This window comes from Mytilus californianus, unplaced genomic scaffold, assembly GCF_021869535.1.
Source record: "Mytilus californianus isolate M0D057914Y unplaced genomic scaffold, xbMytCali1.0.p SCAF_3, whole genome shotgun sequence".
NCBI classification, from domain to species: Eukaryota; Metazoa; Mollusca; class Bivalvia; order Mytilida; family Mytilidae; genus Mytilus; species Mytilus californianus.
In genome coordinates, this window is record NW_026262679.1 from 15,324,275 (window position 1) to 15,340,316 (window position 16,042).

Below are 16,042 nucleotides of genomic sequence, written 5' to 3' on the forward strand. Positions count from 1 at the left end.
TTGTATCATTGTTTGCAAGTGGATACAATAAAAGTATTTGATAAGCTTGTTTGAACTATCGTAAGTATGTATTTCAACAAATAAAACTCCTTTGTAAAACGATTGTAACGTTTTATTGACTTCTGTTATATAGTCCTGATGTGACCTTAAATGGATTAGATATACATTATTATCGTTCGACTGAATTTCATTTGCAGTATATGTAAATATTTTAAATATTTGATATATATAAGTATAGTAACTTCAGTTTAATGATACTCTACCCCTTATCTAAGCAAGTAGTTTTGATGTATGGCAACATCAATCTGTTTCTATGCATTCTTTCTTTGATTATATTTATTACAGTTTCAATCTGTTTTCAAGTAAAACTGACGACAACAGATTCTTTCATTTGAATCGATGTTCACTAATGTGCTTATATACACTTGGTATTACTAGGAATTGTATCAGATGATGGAAGAAGAATATATTCTCATTACAATATCCCAAGGAAATACAAGTATGAATAAAATTGTCTGGCGGTAATACTATGTGAAGAGGATATATTTAAGACACAACTTTATTCATTTCATTCTGTATTATGACTTTCTGGAAGTATTTACTATTTTCTCTGTAATTGGAATTTTGGATTTATTTACTTTGATACCTCAAATCAATTTTGCTGGTAAGTCCTAACTAAACTTCATCTTCATTGTGTTTAAGACGTTTTGCATCGGAAGTTCATTCATTATGTTAAAGGCCAGTACAATGTTTGCTGTTCTTTTAATGTCCCCTCTGGTCACATAATGCTCAAGTATTCATATATTTCATGTCTACAAATGTTTGGTTTTGAGTATTCCTGGTGAAGGGTAATACAAAAGACAGCTTCGGACGCACTACGTTCATAAAATTTCTAGTATTGGGTCCATACCGGTGGAGAAATGTATTGATAACAACATTTCAGAACTTTTCCGTTGATACATGTAGAAATGATCAAGATACTGATATTACAACTCATCAGCAGTAAGTGAATTTGGTTGGTTTAACGTACTTATAGAAGGTTAACCCATTAAGTATTTTGGACGCACCAAATTTATAAAATGCAATTTCCGTTTTTCTAGCACCGAATCGATACTGCTGCTGGTTGACCGTTAGTACCCGAGGGTATCATAAGCACAGGAGTCTCTGATGCACCACGGATATTATTCATAACATACGAAGGCCTGCCTACAAACATCACATTTATAAAGTGTTAGTTTATGTTTTTACTTCTACTCGTTTCGACCTAATTAGGTTGACAGATGTACAAGCACATTTAATTTAATTAGTATATATAAAAAAGTGAAAGAGTGTAAGAAGGTATGATTCGATATCAGCAGATTAAGTACTTTACACAGGTCTTGCAATCTTAATTTAATAAGGTTAAAGTTTGACGATTCATCTGAACTAGTATTACATTCAATTCGTCTTTGTATCGTGTCATTCATCTGATGGAGATGGAAAAGTTCAGAACTGAGTACTCAAAACGAAAAATAATTTGCATCTCGCAACATGTTTAAATGTTTACCCAAAGTCACTTTCGTTAGTGGTTGCTCTTCTATATATATATATCTTTCTTGTTTCCATCCGTCCGAATACGTCTCGCGTTTACTCTAGTTTGCTTTCACGAATTCATTGAACAATTTTAAAGACGTTTACGTAAGTGGGCATTAGTTTGGTTGAAAGTAACACCAGTGCTGCATACGGAACAAAACAGAATTACAACGTATGTTTTGTTTTTACCACGGATGAAATTAAAGCGACAGTAGTTTACCGATGTTAAAATCTCGGAAATCGATTTGGAAGACAAATCAAGGTAACAAACAGAAACTGAGGGAATAAACCAAAAGGAGCGATACCGGTACATCGAACCAAAAGGAGCGATACCGGTACATCGAGCCAAAAGGAGCGATACCGGTACATCGAACCAAAAGGAGCGATACCGGTACATCGATAGGGTAATCGTCTCCTGCTATGTATGCATCACCCATAACGCAATTCCCTCAGTTTCTGTTTAATACCGTGCATGGTTCGAACTTACCACCTCAATGTTGATAAACTACGCGAACCAATCGGTCACAGAGACCCCTAGTTCAAATGAAACTGTAATTTTGAAAACTAAGAATTTTGGTAAATACAGAAAGCCTACTGATTGGATAACATTGACCTCGAATGTAGCCGTTCAAAGGCAAAAGCCTCTTAGAATACGAAAGGTCAAATTAAAGATAAAACTTAAATATAACTTAAGCATTAAAAGAGAGGCGAAAGATACCAAAGCGACATTCAAACTCATAAGTAGAAAATAAACTGACAACCCCATGGCTAAAAAAAGAAAAAGACAAACAGACAAACAACAGTACACGAAACACAAAATAGTAAACTAAAGACTGAGCAACATGAAATCCACCAAAAACGGGGATGGGGGGTTGTGACCTCAGGTGCTCCGGAAGGTTAAGCAGATCCTGCTCCACATGTGGCACCCGTCGTGTTGCTCATGTTAGTAAAAACCCGGTAATAAGTCTAATTCGGTAGGTCACATTCATTAAGAAAATAAACTCATCATAGATACCAGGATTGACATTTTGTATTTGCGCCAGACGTCCGTTTCGTCTACAAAAGACTCATCAAGTGATTACAAAATTAAGCCCACATCTGATTGTTTATCCCAATGAAATTGTACAAACAAACAATATATAGCGTTAAACTCATGCGAAAAAACAAAACGAAAAATGGCGGCAAAATGGAAAATATTTTAGATGAATGGTTATATCGATAACTTTAAAGGAGAAGATTAAGGCTATTATGGTAAGATATCGGTTGGTGAAATTGTTCAATAAAATAGGAAATATTTAATTAATCCGATTTGAACGTTTTTTGCACTTCTTACAAAACATGAAAGAAAAATTGAACGATTCATAGCGCTAAGTAACAACATCTTTCATCTATCGTCGATCTGATTTTTGTTCGCGTTTAGTAAAACCATATTGCTATATCTCTTCACCGTTACCAATCTATCAATAGCATCCTATCAGATATTCAAATCTAAAATTACAGGTTGCCTGCAGAAAGTCATTAGCCTTAATCTATTATCATCCTTAAATGTAAAAATAGTTAGAGAAATAAAATGGATACAAACACTTAACGCAAATTCATTAAAACACAGGACAGACTTTGTAATTTAAGCGTGTTGGTTTACAATGTAGTTATTATATCCGGGTGTAAAATAGATTTTTTTATGTAAATTTAACATATTGCAAACAACATGTTTGTCAACATTTACATCGTCTTTTTCATCCTAAACACGATTCACTTGATCAGTTGAGAACATGTTATTGTCAATACCTGTGCAGGTTTCAAATAATAGCACTGGATTTGAACACTGTCCTCAACATCTAAAAAAAAAAGTTATATAATATTCACAAATAGCCAATAAGATTTGAATGAATTGTGAAAAATGGAGGTAGAGTTTTAACATCTGATTATTTGCTAACACATGACCAACTTAGCGGTTCACTTCGACGAGAAGAAATTTTGTATGAAATAAAACATGTATAAAAAGTAACTTTTAAGATATACCGACCGTGCGAGACCCTATAGTTGGTCGTTAAACGACCCCAGTAGTAGTTTAAGATATACGCAATATTCAACTAAATGTAAACAGCTACAAATTTTGCAAGTATTTTTTAAATGGATGAAAATGCCATGATTTTGCTATGAACGTTACCTCCAAGAGTGTGGGAATAGAAAAGGATTTGCACAGGTTACAAATCTATGCTTAATGTAATTCGACTCTGTTGTTTCCGAAAAATTGTTCGGTTGGCAGCGGGTACTTTGCTGATTAATTTTATACACAACCATTTATAACACATACGATGTTAAAGTAATCATGTTTATTTAACCAGACTTTTATTTTATATTTAAAAGCGAAATGTAATTAGAGGCTTCAGAAGTTTACCCATATTCAAATTACGTAAACCAATTAAAAAGATACAAATCAAGTTAAAAGACAAACACTGAGGGAATAAAAAGCAGACTAACTGTGTCTCGTAATGAAAATAAAATCTAAAACATCATCCCACAAAAAATAAAGGATCATTAAATGTCTACAAATTGATATCTAATTACATATATGATGTATTTCTAATTCGTAAGTGTAAAACCTGTCTTTTGTTGGCTTTGTGCTTACGAAATAACATTACCATTTGAATAAAATGTTTTTATGCTCACTGACATGTTTCAGTTCAAGTCGACCAAGTCATTGAGGACATATCCTTTCTTTACAAAACTATGCATAAATGAAGGAAACATATATTTTTCATTCAGTTCTTAGATGACCTCGGCTTTATCCGCTACTCCAACAGATCTCAGGGTTAATGTTGCTTGCATTTTAATCAATTTACCACAAGCTAGTAAATTTATCAATTATAGTGTTTTTATAGTGCTCAATAACAAGAGTTGAAACAAGAACATTGCTGGCGTGGAAGGAGTTGTGCAATGAAGTTATCCAATTTCCTTATCAAAATTTATTCTATGTTTCCACATACATATTTTCTGATTTTTTTATCGGCAGAACTGTCTTTAATATATGAGTGCTTGATAGAATATATCGGCGTGTTTTTACCACAAAACATGTTTTTCAGTTAATGCTGTAACACGTTTTGTCTTTATATTCTATATAAATGTAGCAGATCTATACATTTGTACCTCGGCTTGAGATAATCTAATAACTGCTGGGGGTTTGATACGATTGATTGAGTAGAAAAGGGTAAAAAATAAAAAAAAACGTAACATTTGTTTACTTTGTAAAACTTATTGAGGAATTCATAATATATCTAGTAAAGAAATATAACAAAAATACCGAACTGCAAGGCAAATTTAAAAAGGGGAAGTCCATAAGAACAAGTGAAAAATAACCGGCATATTCCTCACTTGGTACAGGTATTTTCCGAAGAAAAGGGTGATTTAGACCTGGTTTTATAGCTAGCTAGATATGTTAGTTAATTACTTGCTAGTTATGAGTAAAATGAGATGTAATGTATACGTCTATTAAACATCAACATTTCGCTACATTAGAATGACACATTTCTCTACAAATTCTTCTTTACCCGATAAACATTTTTTTACACAGAGCATAGTTTATTGATTTGAAGCATTGAAAATAGTGTTTGATAAATTTCAACCAAATATGATGCTATTTTATTATTCTATCAATAGGTTAATCAAAACTTGAAAAGAGTTATGATAATCTTGTAATTGGGATAAATAATGTATATCTTTATTGATTGATATTTGAAGTGGAATGTTCCCATGGGAAATTAACAATATAACACAATGATAAATATAGGCTTTTTCTCCAACAGCAAATAGAAATTAGATGATTATTTCATATGTTAACCCGAGGGTGTCACCAGTACAGTAGCCAGTACTTCGATACTGGCATGAAAATACGGATTTATAATTTGATGTTATAAAATTTTAGAAATTATTTTAAATATAGGAATATATCTCCCTCAGGCAAAACTGTGATTCCTTGTACGAATTTGGCTCTTCTTTGGGTTCTTTTTGATTTAATCATCTCTTCAACGTTTGTATAAGATTTTGGATTTTCAATTAGTTTGGCCTCGAGCGTCACTGAAGAGACACTAACTGTCAAAATGCGCATTTGGTGCAGTAAAATTGGTACTGTTTATGTTATATTTATGATATTGACTCGTGAAAATTCTTTTAGTAATTGTCTCTCGATGTTACAGACCCGAGAGTGCTAAAGAGTGATGGTTGTTTAACTCTATGGTTGTATAAATACTTCCGGTAGAAACTGGGAGGTTCGTTTCCATTCTTCTTGTAGAATCATATGTATAGATACAATTTATTCATCCAGCCTAGCCAAAACTGACGCCTCCTCAATTTTCCAAGGACGAGTATATTACCGAACGGGAAATGGCCATATTAACATGACTATTCCTTTTATGTTTTTTATGTTCCTTTTGGTTATATAACTCCTAACATTTCTACCGATTTATTCCATCCTGTCTTTGAAATGTTTAGGTATCAGTGTTCCTGATGAAGGTAAATTCAGAAAAAAAAACGCTTCGGATGGAATTTATAAAGAATTATTTTCGTTTTCCAGTACTGGGTCGGTATCATTGTTGGTTGGATGTTCGTACCCGAGGGTATCATTAGCTCAGAAGTCGGTGCGCATGCTTCGGTACTGACATGATATATAACCATGACTACGTGTAAGCAGGCAAAATTGACTTTAGAAAAATGAAAGTGTTCGTTTTAGGTTCCTTGTGGTCGTTTAGCTTTTAACCTTTCTACGTTGTATACATCCCTTGCTTTCAAATATTTAGTGTTGAGCGTACCTGATAAAGACAAATCAAGAAAAGCCATTCGGACGCACGAAATTGATAAAGTGTAATTTTCATTTTCTAGCACTGGGTCGATGTTGGTCCCGATGGTATCTTTAGCTCAGTAGTCAGTTTTTCGGTACTGACATGATTTATATCGTATTTTTCATAAATACCCAGTAAATAAATTAAAAATTATTTAGAAACTAAGTTTCCAACTTACTCAGACAGAGGTGATCAGAGGTGATCTAAGATAAATTAGACTGTTTTGTTTTTGGTATTTTTTGGTCATATAGCCCCCTTCGTTTCTACGTATTTATACAACTCAAGCTTTTGAACATTCATGGTGAAGGTAAATCGAGAAAAGAGCTTCGGACACACAAACTTTATAAAGTGTTACTTTCATTTACCCTATTTCTAGCCTCTAGTTCATATTTCCATGTCTTGACAGAGAATTTCATTCATTTATGGAAGTAATTTGACTTTACACAACAATGCTCCGACTTATGCATGAAGTTAATCCAGACGTCAATAAAATAAAAATCCGTTTTTTTGTGTGACAAAAATAAGTAAGACGTATTGATTTTTATGAACAGCGAAGCCTAATTATGTTTGCATTACAGGTAAACGTGATTGTAAGGCAAATCTTTATATACCACAATGAAGTGAATTATAATTATGTTTCTACTTTTAAATAACATTTTCATCAATGTTAAATATTGAACTTGTTTTCATCAGTATATGCTACATGTATGTTTATGCATCCACAATAAGAAACAATCTCTAGTAATAGTTACCGTTTCTTTCATGCAAGGTCGAAGTAGCCAATATAGGACATCATCTTAGGACGTATCTTAGTCCTAAGTGGGTTTATCAAACATGTCGCAACTTAGGAAAAGTCATAAAAATCGTCCTAACTTTAGGACACATATTTAGGTGTCTTTAAGATAGGCTTAGGATGGTCCTAACTTAAGGATATATTTTATAATGGTTAATTTTTAAACAAATACGACCGTCACCTATATATGTTTATTCGTAGGGAGCAGTATCAATAATTTTTGTAGCAATATACCACTTAGGGACTATAATAATCCACTGAACTATTTGGGTGACATTGATATTATACGCATAGTATAGATAAGTATAGATTATCACGTCCGTAACACAGGCGCTTAGGAAATGAATCCGCCTTTTTAAATTTTGGGGGTGTAACACTTCGAATTAAACTCACTCAAAAATATATAATGATTTTTACCGATTATCGTTTATTAGTTTTCACTATCTACAAATAATTTTTTCAACTATTATACGAAAGGTTGTTATATATTTTGTGTGTGTTTTTTTTGTTTCATAAAGTTTGAATGTCCAGTTTTTAGATAAATATTATTAATCATCTTTATAATAATACTAATAATGTTTCTAATTTTTAATCTTATAACTATTTACTACTGGTGAAATTCGATGCATTCTTAAACATTTAAAATTCTATTTTTCTTCACGCTAACACTTAGTACAGCGCTGAGGACATCCTAGCTATGATAGTCCTAAGATAGCTTCGATGTGCATGCTGAGACATGTCGTAAGTCGGTCCTAACATTATCCTAATTCATTCCTAAGATAGGTCTTAGGACAGACCCTAGGACAGTCTCGATAAACAGGCACCTGAACAATAATGGGGAAATGAACACAAAACAAACCATGATTATTGTGGTCACAAAATTATGCTTGTGTATAATTATAGTAAAAAGACATTACAATACAAAATGTTACAAAACAAACAAAACAAAACAAACACGAATCATTAATACTAGACGGTAACTGACAATTCCAATCCAATAGAAGTGAAAATCATCAAAGTTTTATATAAAATCTTCATGTATATTAATTGAATCATTCGATATGTGATCTACATAACTTTTTCCTTTTTGTGCCATATTTCAAAACGAAATTAATTGTTACCGCTTGTGGCTTCAATCATATATCTTTAAATTCAAACTAGGTTAAAGGAAATTTCGAATGAAACACGAACAATCATTTGGAAATATATATCTTGTTATTCACTTTTGAGAAAAACTAAAAATAAAACTGAATGACATCGATGCATCATTATGTGGATACAATAATACATGAACACTGAATTACTCTTTTAAGGTCAAGGAACAGTAAATGGGCTATGTCACAGATTTTGGGTAAAAGTTTGCATGCAATGTTTGCTCGTTGAATTATATCTTGAAAAAATAATGCCTTTATCTCTTTTATTTTTCTGAAATATTGCTGATTAAATTCTTTCATAATAGGTGATCATTTGTAAAGAAAGCACATATATCGGCAAAAAAGTCCATAAATTTGTTTTAAAATCATCAAATCTTCAATTTCAAATACATAGATTTTTCTTAAAAAACTATATGTTGATATATAAATTTCCGTTTTAATGATATCAAATATTAGCGACTTCATTTTTGGTGTATTAGCCAATATGTTACCATGTTGGAGTAAAAAACGTCAAATAAAGGGAACAGTAGTATATACCGCTGTTCAAAAATCGACGTTTTACGGCCAACAACGAGATGACGTTACGATTATTTCGAAGTTTTTTTTTACCTAGTACACCACTTTGAATAATGTATACCGTTAAAATGAAATCGGTGACCCTATTATTATTTTACATCATCAAAACGGAAATTTTTCTACGAACATGTTACACCAACTACATTTTACGTTAATATTTATAAATTTATAATTGACTGTTAATATTAATGAAACTAAAATTATGATTTTTAATTCTAGGCATTCGTTTAAGTCAATTTTTTTCTATAAACAAAATCATTTAACTGAAGTTAAAGAGTATAATTTTCTTGGGATTATTGATAATAAAGGTATATTTAAGAGATCAACACAGAAACTATCCAAGAAAGCTCTAAAGTGTTATGTTCATTAAAAATATATCTAATTTTCATCATGTCCCTGTTGATTTATCATGTAAATTATTTAATTCATTAAATAAACCCATAATTTTATACAATAGTGAAATTTGGTTTATGGAAGAATATCTATTTACTCCATTTTTAGAGCCACAAACAGAGCCAAAATGCATGGAGCTAACTGTGATATTTTATCCTTGACAGATAGATTCAGCTTTGAGAAAAGTGCATCATAAATTTGTAAAACTGTTCTTGGAATTAAATAAACCTCATGTAATATAGCTGCAAAGTCTAAGTTGGGACGGTTCCCACTTGACTCATTTATAAAAAATCTTGTAGAATTAACTGTCAGGAAATAAATCCTCTTGTTCAAGAAGCTTTCAGAGTAAATAAGACTATGTCTGAAGATGGAATATATACTTGTATAATTTTGCAAAGCACATTGTTACATAATTTAATATTGAAGAAGAACTGTTTTGATAATTTTGATAAACCTTTTGAACTTATACAAAAATCGCTTAAATAAACTATTTATTATATTGTTAAAGAAAAGTATGATAAAATCACTCTTGACAAACTTTCTAATATAGATAACAGATTTAAACTTTTCCTTTATATTAAACTTAAAAATTAATTCAAATGTAACACTAATTGCACAATCTAATAATTTAAATAGTAGTCAACTTTTAACAATATTCCATATAAGTGTCATAACTTGGAAATTGAAATAGGTCGATATAACAAAATTCCAAGAGAACATCGAGTGCGTAAAGTTTGTAAAATTTTAGACGATGAGGAACACTTTTTCCTTCGCTACCAAATCAGCAGTAATATTAGAAATACCCTTATTAATGCAGTCTAAACCCATTATCATAGTAGTAACCAGCTTGACTCAAACTCTAAACTTTAAACTATTTTAGATCCCAATAATGATATTTTGTCTAATGTTGCGGGATGTATAAACCAATCCATGGAGATGCGAAAATGAGGTCCACATTGGTCAATTATCTGTATATTTATATATACATGTATTATCAATATTAACTTGACTTGTTTAGAACATTTTTCATGTGTTGTATGTTTTTTGTGTACATGTAATTATAAATAAGAAGATGTGGTATGAGTGCCAATGAGACAACTCTCCATCCATACAATGTATAAAAGTTAACAATAAATATATAAAAAACGAGAAACGAGAAACATCTATGAACCATACCAACAAACGACAACCACTGAACAACAGGCTCCTGACTTAGGACAGGTGCATAAAAATGTAGCGGGTTTAAACGTTTTAATAGGCGCCAACCTTCACCCTAACCTGAGACAGTAGTGTAACATTACAACATAAAAAGACACTTAACTCGATAAAAAAGACATTTAAACAAAAACAAGTAAAACTACACTGAACGAATAAGTTTGACCTATGACACACTATAAATACAATATGAAAACGTAGGTGCCTATATAACATAGACGTTACAGGAAGTAATAAAAAAGATATAGCAAGAGTGTCAAAAAGACAACGCTAACCTGGGACAAAATGGTGTTTAATAAAACAACGTACACAGGTAATTTAAATATAATAATTTTGTTCTTAGGAGTACGGAAGTAAACATTTTTGTACAAAATTAATAAATTTGTGCAGAGTACGAGTACAGAAGTGAAAATTTCCCGTCATACTAAAAACTTACCAAAGATGGTACATAATAAAAATAGTGATACGAGATATAACACAAAATAAGTAAACATTGAATTACAGAAATGCATTATAAATTGTGTCAACGGGTCAAATTAACACGAAAGTACTATTTGAGGGTACTCGCAGTTACTGAAAGCTAGTTAAAAGCCAAAAACATTAAACCATAAAAAAATCATGCTTCAGAGACTAAAATCAATTAAAACACATCCCAGGGATTTAGTGTATTAACGCCATGGACAGTCAAAGACGACAAGACTTGTGCAATGACAAAATAAAGGTCTCGACAGGCAGTCAGATTGTTAGGATTTAATCTTATAATAAATATGCATCATGTTATATATAGATAAAGCAACCTCTAAATAGAAAATTAACGTGGATGTGTATTTATACATCCCAAAAACCATTCCTAATTTATTTATGTTTTAATTTGTTGATGACAAAATAGATGTTAGTACCAATGTAAACAATATTCAAAGATCTTATTACAACATTATTACGATAACCTTTACTAATAAGTTTGGTTAAAGGTTCGATGAGTTTACACGGATCACATAGTGATTTCCGCACTTTTAGTGCAATATTACCGTAAAATTTAGGATGTGAAATACCGTTTTTAATAAGTTTTCTACAGGTACAGCTTAATTTACTAATCAAATCTTTGTATCTATGAAAGAATTTAGTAAATGCTTTAAGTAATTTATGGTAACGAAATCCCTGACTTAATAATTTACCAGTGATGCATTGATTACGTTTGTTAAAATCTATGACATCACTACACACACGGGCATAACGAACGAGTTGGGATATATGAACACCGTATGATGTTTGCATTTACACCCATCAAAGTTTTACGTTTTGCAATAGAGTATTTAATTTACTTAAACATAACGGAACAACAAATAACTGTTATACAAGTAGGAGGTTTAGCTAGCTATAAACCCAGGTTTAAATCACCATATTCTTTAGAATATGCATGTTTGTTTTTGTCAGTTTTAATGGACTTCCCCTTTTTGAATTTGCCTTGGATTTCGGTATTTTTGTTATGTTTTTTTGTTACTGTAGAAGTTTTAATATTTAATAATAACTCCTTATTGTCATATGAGTAAACATAATACTTGTGACAAATTAAATAATGTACCACTTTTTATATATTCATCACTAAAACTATACTGAAATATCATTGATCATGCGGAATAAGCTATACATATGTATCCAGCCTATAAGAAGAGTCATTCAACTTTAAAATATGTGCAACAAAGCATCATACAGACACACATACAGGTAGAGTGCTTCACTAGTTCAATACGTGAACTTAAAGTCAAGATGTCTGGCGGATCTACGGACTAAAAAGAGTGAATATGACAGCAAAGGATAAATACACGGGTGAAAAGTGAAATGAATTCAATTGAATAACTTTTTTTCTGAATTGTGTTAGAGATGCTATTCTGAATGAACGTGCAAAAAAGCCACATTAATTTCTTGGCTTTGTAAAACCAACAAAACTAGTATAAATAAACTTTAGGCCAAATCAGTCGTCAAAGGTCGTACATTTATATTATAGATTTATTTAACTTGACTATCTTTTCTTTTGATCAGAACATTTTACTAACTAACTACATGCATTGACAAATTATGGTAATTATATTCTAGTATATATTATATTCATGATTTAAAATGAATGCAGATTTGAATAGTTTATCATCAATAACGTTTTTAAACATCTGTATTTTGTGTGAGCCTATAATATTAGAGGGAAACAAATTGAAATATATAATCCGATTGGAATACACTCTGTAGTTTCTACAAACACTCCAACAAAGTAGAGAATTATATGAAGGCGTTGAATTTCTTTCATCTGTTGCTAATGTGATTAATTCACATAGAGAGTTTTAAGTAAAACATATTATTTTAACAATTGGTTGCTTTTTACAAGAAATCAGTCGTTCATTAAGGATAATTGTACATTTCCTGTGAAAAATTATTAGTTGCAATCTAACTGACTTTTGAAATATCGATATATTTGATAAATGGTATGCTCCAGGGATGTGAATTGTTAAATCATTATATTTAACATTTGCTTTCTGACTGTCGATCTGAAAATTATCTGTAAATGTATTTGTTAAACATAGTCATTTGATAGGTTTGGGCTAAAGGTTGAACACTCATTAAAGGCAATGAAAGCGTGTTGATATATTAGAAGTTTGACTTTCATTGACGCTGCTGTATTTCAATGTCCCTAATGGATGCAATAAAGCATTAATAGTTTTATTGGCTGCTAGAGGTACCGTTGTGTAAATAATTTAAAAAACACCAATCGTTTGAAGTAAGAAAAATGGATTTAAAGTAAATCATTATCGTAGCAGATTATGTAGAACCATCTGACCTATCATTTTAAGAAATATTTTGTACAGTTTAACTTTGTTTGATTGTTTGTCGTGCAGAAGTTACCAAAGCAGTGCATGTCTATAAAAGGAACGTATTGGCGAAGTGAATATTATTTTCAGTGACTGTTATTATACACCATGTATTAATGAAATCTTCCAATCCGCTATGGTAAGACTAAGGAATAAATGTGTACTGCTCCTACAAATATTTATATTTCGGACAATATACAAACATTGACGGAATAGTAGTCGTTCATTGATTTGTCAGAACATGTGTTGTTCTAATACTGATGGAATTATTATTTTTCTTCTATGAATGGATTTCTTTATATTTAATTTTAGGTATGTATTTTTGATACTTTAATATATCTATCACAATAATAAATGTGTTTCAAAGAATGTCAAATGTACATATTGCATTTCGTCAGAGCAACCATTTACGTGTAACGTACCATTTTGCAACGGCTTTTGAATTATTATAAAATAATTAAAATTTGACGATTACATTGTTTGGGACAAAAATTGAATGATATGAAATAGGTTTGTTCACTGATAAACGTATATGGCATTTGCTTTTAGTGTAAGAAAAAAAATGAGGGCCATTTTTTAACACTTGTTTTAATATTCTTAATTATTTTTAACACATTTACCTTTGATACCTTGAAATTAAGTATTTTTCTGATGATTTCTTCTCTTTCAGAAGAATTCCGGTAAGTAGTTAAATAGAAATAATGTGACACCTCTAACAACTGAAATAAACATTTATTGAACTTTTTATTATGACACTTTTTCATAAAAAAATGAACAAACGTAAGCATTGAATAAAAGGTACTGCCATGATCGATCGACAGTTAATGTAAAAAAATACTTGAAAGTAAACATACTTCACGAAATACAAATACATTCAAAATCTTAAAATAGATTTAAAAATCCTATCAATTCAGTTTTTGTTGTAGAAAACCTATTCAGAAGTATTCATATTTGTTTGAGTTCTAACAAGAGATTAAACATTCGACGTATGTTCTTTTATAGAAAAACTAATTTAATAGAATTATAATTTTTATAATATAACCACTTCTTTAAAAGATGTTACATGGTAAATTTCGCTTAACATCAATTATGAACAGCCTTAATTATTGAGTTTTTTTCTAAAATGACGCAAGCTAACTTCTAAGCATATATTGAGTACTTTGAAAGCTTTTCACAATGTAAAACAATGTTAGTGATTTTTAAATTTACCATTTTATGTAATGCTTCGTACAAAGAAATGCTATCAATGTTAAAAGTTTGTTCATAGAACTATTGAATAGGCCATGTCAGTATAGTATGAATAGCCTTGAATGAAAACGTACTATATAAACTATCCATTGATTTGATAGTGTTGGAGACAAAAAGTCTACTTAGTTAGTGGGAGAAAAGGTCATAATATTTAACCATGTATGTTTCCGATAGTCAGCGTGCATTCAGTTGACATAACGTTAACCGAACGGACTAATGAGATGAATGGATTGACCGTACAAGATCGTATATAGACAAATAAAAGGAATATTTATTTTTGTGATAGTAACATCTTTTTATTCATATTTTGGAACTATTACTAGTAGTTGAAGTACTGTTCAAATGAAGTTGCAATATATATATATATATATAAATATATATATATATATATATGTTCAACTTACACTAAATCGTTTAACATGGTGCATTTATTAATACATGTAATTGAAAGCCATAAAGACATTTTCGAATTGATTGCAAGTTGACATGATCATGTTAGAAAGAGTTACTTTTCTAAATTAACACTTATAATGTTGTGGCTTTTGAGTTCAAGTTTAATTTCCACGTTGATCGTCTTTGTTTCAAATAGGTTATGAGGAGATATGTTTAATTGTTCTTCACAAGACCTATAAAAATTCATAAAAGATACCAACGGTCATGTCAACAAAGTTTTCTGATGATAAGAACATGTCTTAGAATGGTATATCCACGTTAAGTCAGGTATTTTATAAATTTTTGTTTTCTTTTTTATAAACGAAAGCCTCCAAAGATACGATATGTCCTAAAGTTTGTCATAAAGTTAGGATAGCTGCATATGTATCTAAAGATGGTATTAGGACCGACCTAAAACTTAAGATAACCTAAGTCAAAATACAAAGTAACAAGCAAATTTTGCCACTGTGTATGAATAAAGATTGCAAAATACAATTGTTTTAGTTTCCATAGGTAACATTAGTAGCATTTTCCGAGACTTTAGAATATTGATTTTAGCATTGAACCTTTGCTTGAAAAAAATTATAAGGGCAAATGTTAAAGTCCAAAACATATAATAGATTTCCTTTGCTTTTCTTTACGTAAGAATAGAATTAATACAACACCTCCTTTTTAGATGTAAAGAAAAATAGTATAAATAGATTTTGTATACTTCTCTCTCTATATTAATTCGTTGGCACACAAGAAAGAATAAAGATTATTTAAGGACAATCTTACAGATGACATTTCTGATAAAGCTTTGTTTTTCTCCCTAGGACATGTCTCCGCAAAAGCTAAGGCAATCCTAAATCATGTCTCAAGTTGTATCTTTGAATACTTTTAGTGATATAGCCCCAGGGTTTTAATTTACTACGCCAGACGAGAGTTTCCTCAACCCAAGGCTCAACAGTAACACCCAAATCT

At 30.9% G+C, this 16,042-nt stretch overlaps 1 protein-coding gene across 5 annotated transcripts in view; it reads left to right on the forward strand.

The window, feature by feature from the left end:
- The first annotated feature begins 357 nt into the window (after nt 1–357).
- Nucleotides 358–16,042, forward strand: part of LOC127733981 (tyrosine-protein phosphatase non-receptor type substrate 1-like) — a 72,109-nt gene continuing 56,424 nt past the window's right edge. For 4 of the 5 annotated variants that reach the window (XM_052243468.1, XM_052243472.1, XM_052243471.1 and 1 more), the window contains exon 1: nt 13,137–13,711. The gene's annotated coding sequence lies outside the window, so the exon portion shown is untranslated. Of the gene's footprint in view, nt 665–13,136; nt 13,712–16,042 lie in introns of those variants that run through there. The other variant, XM_052243469.1, reaches the window with a different exon arrangement.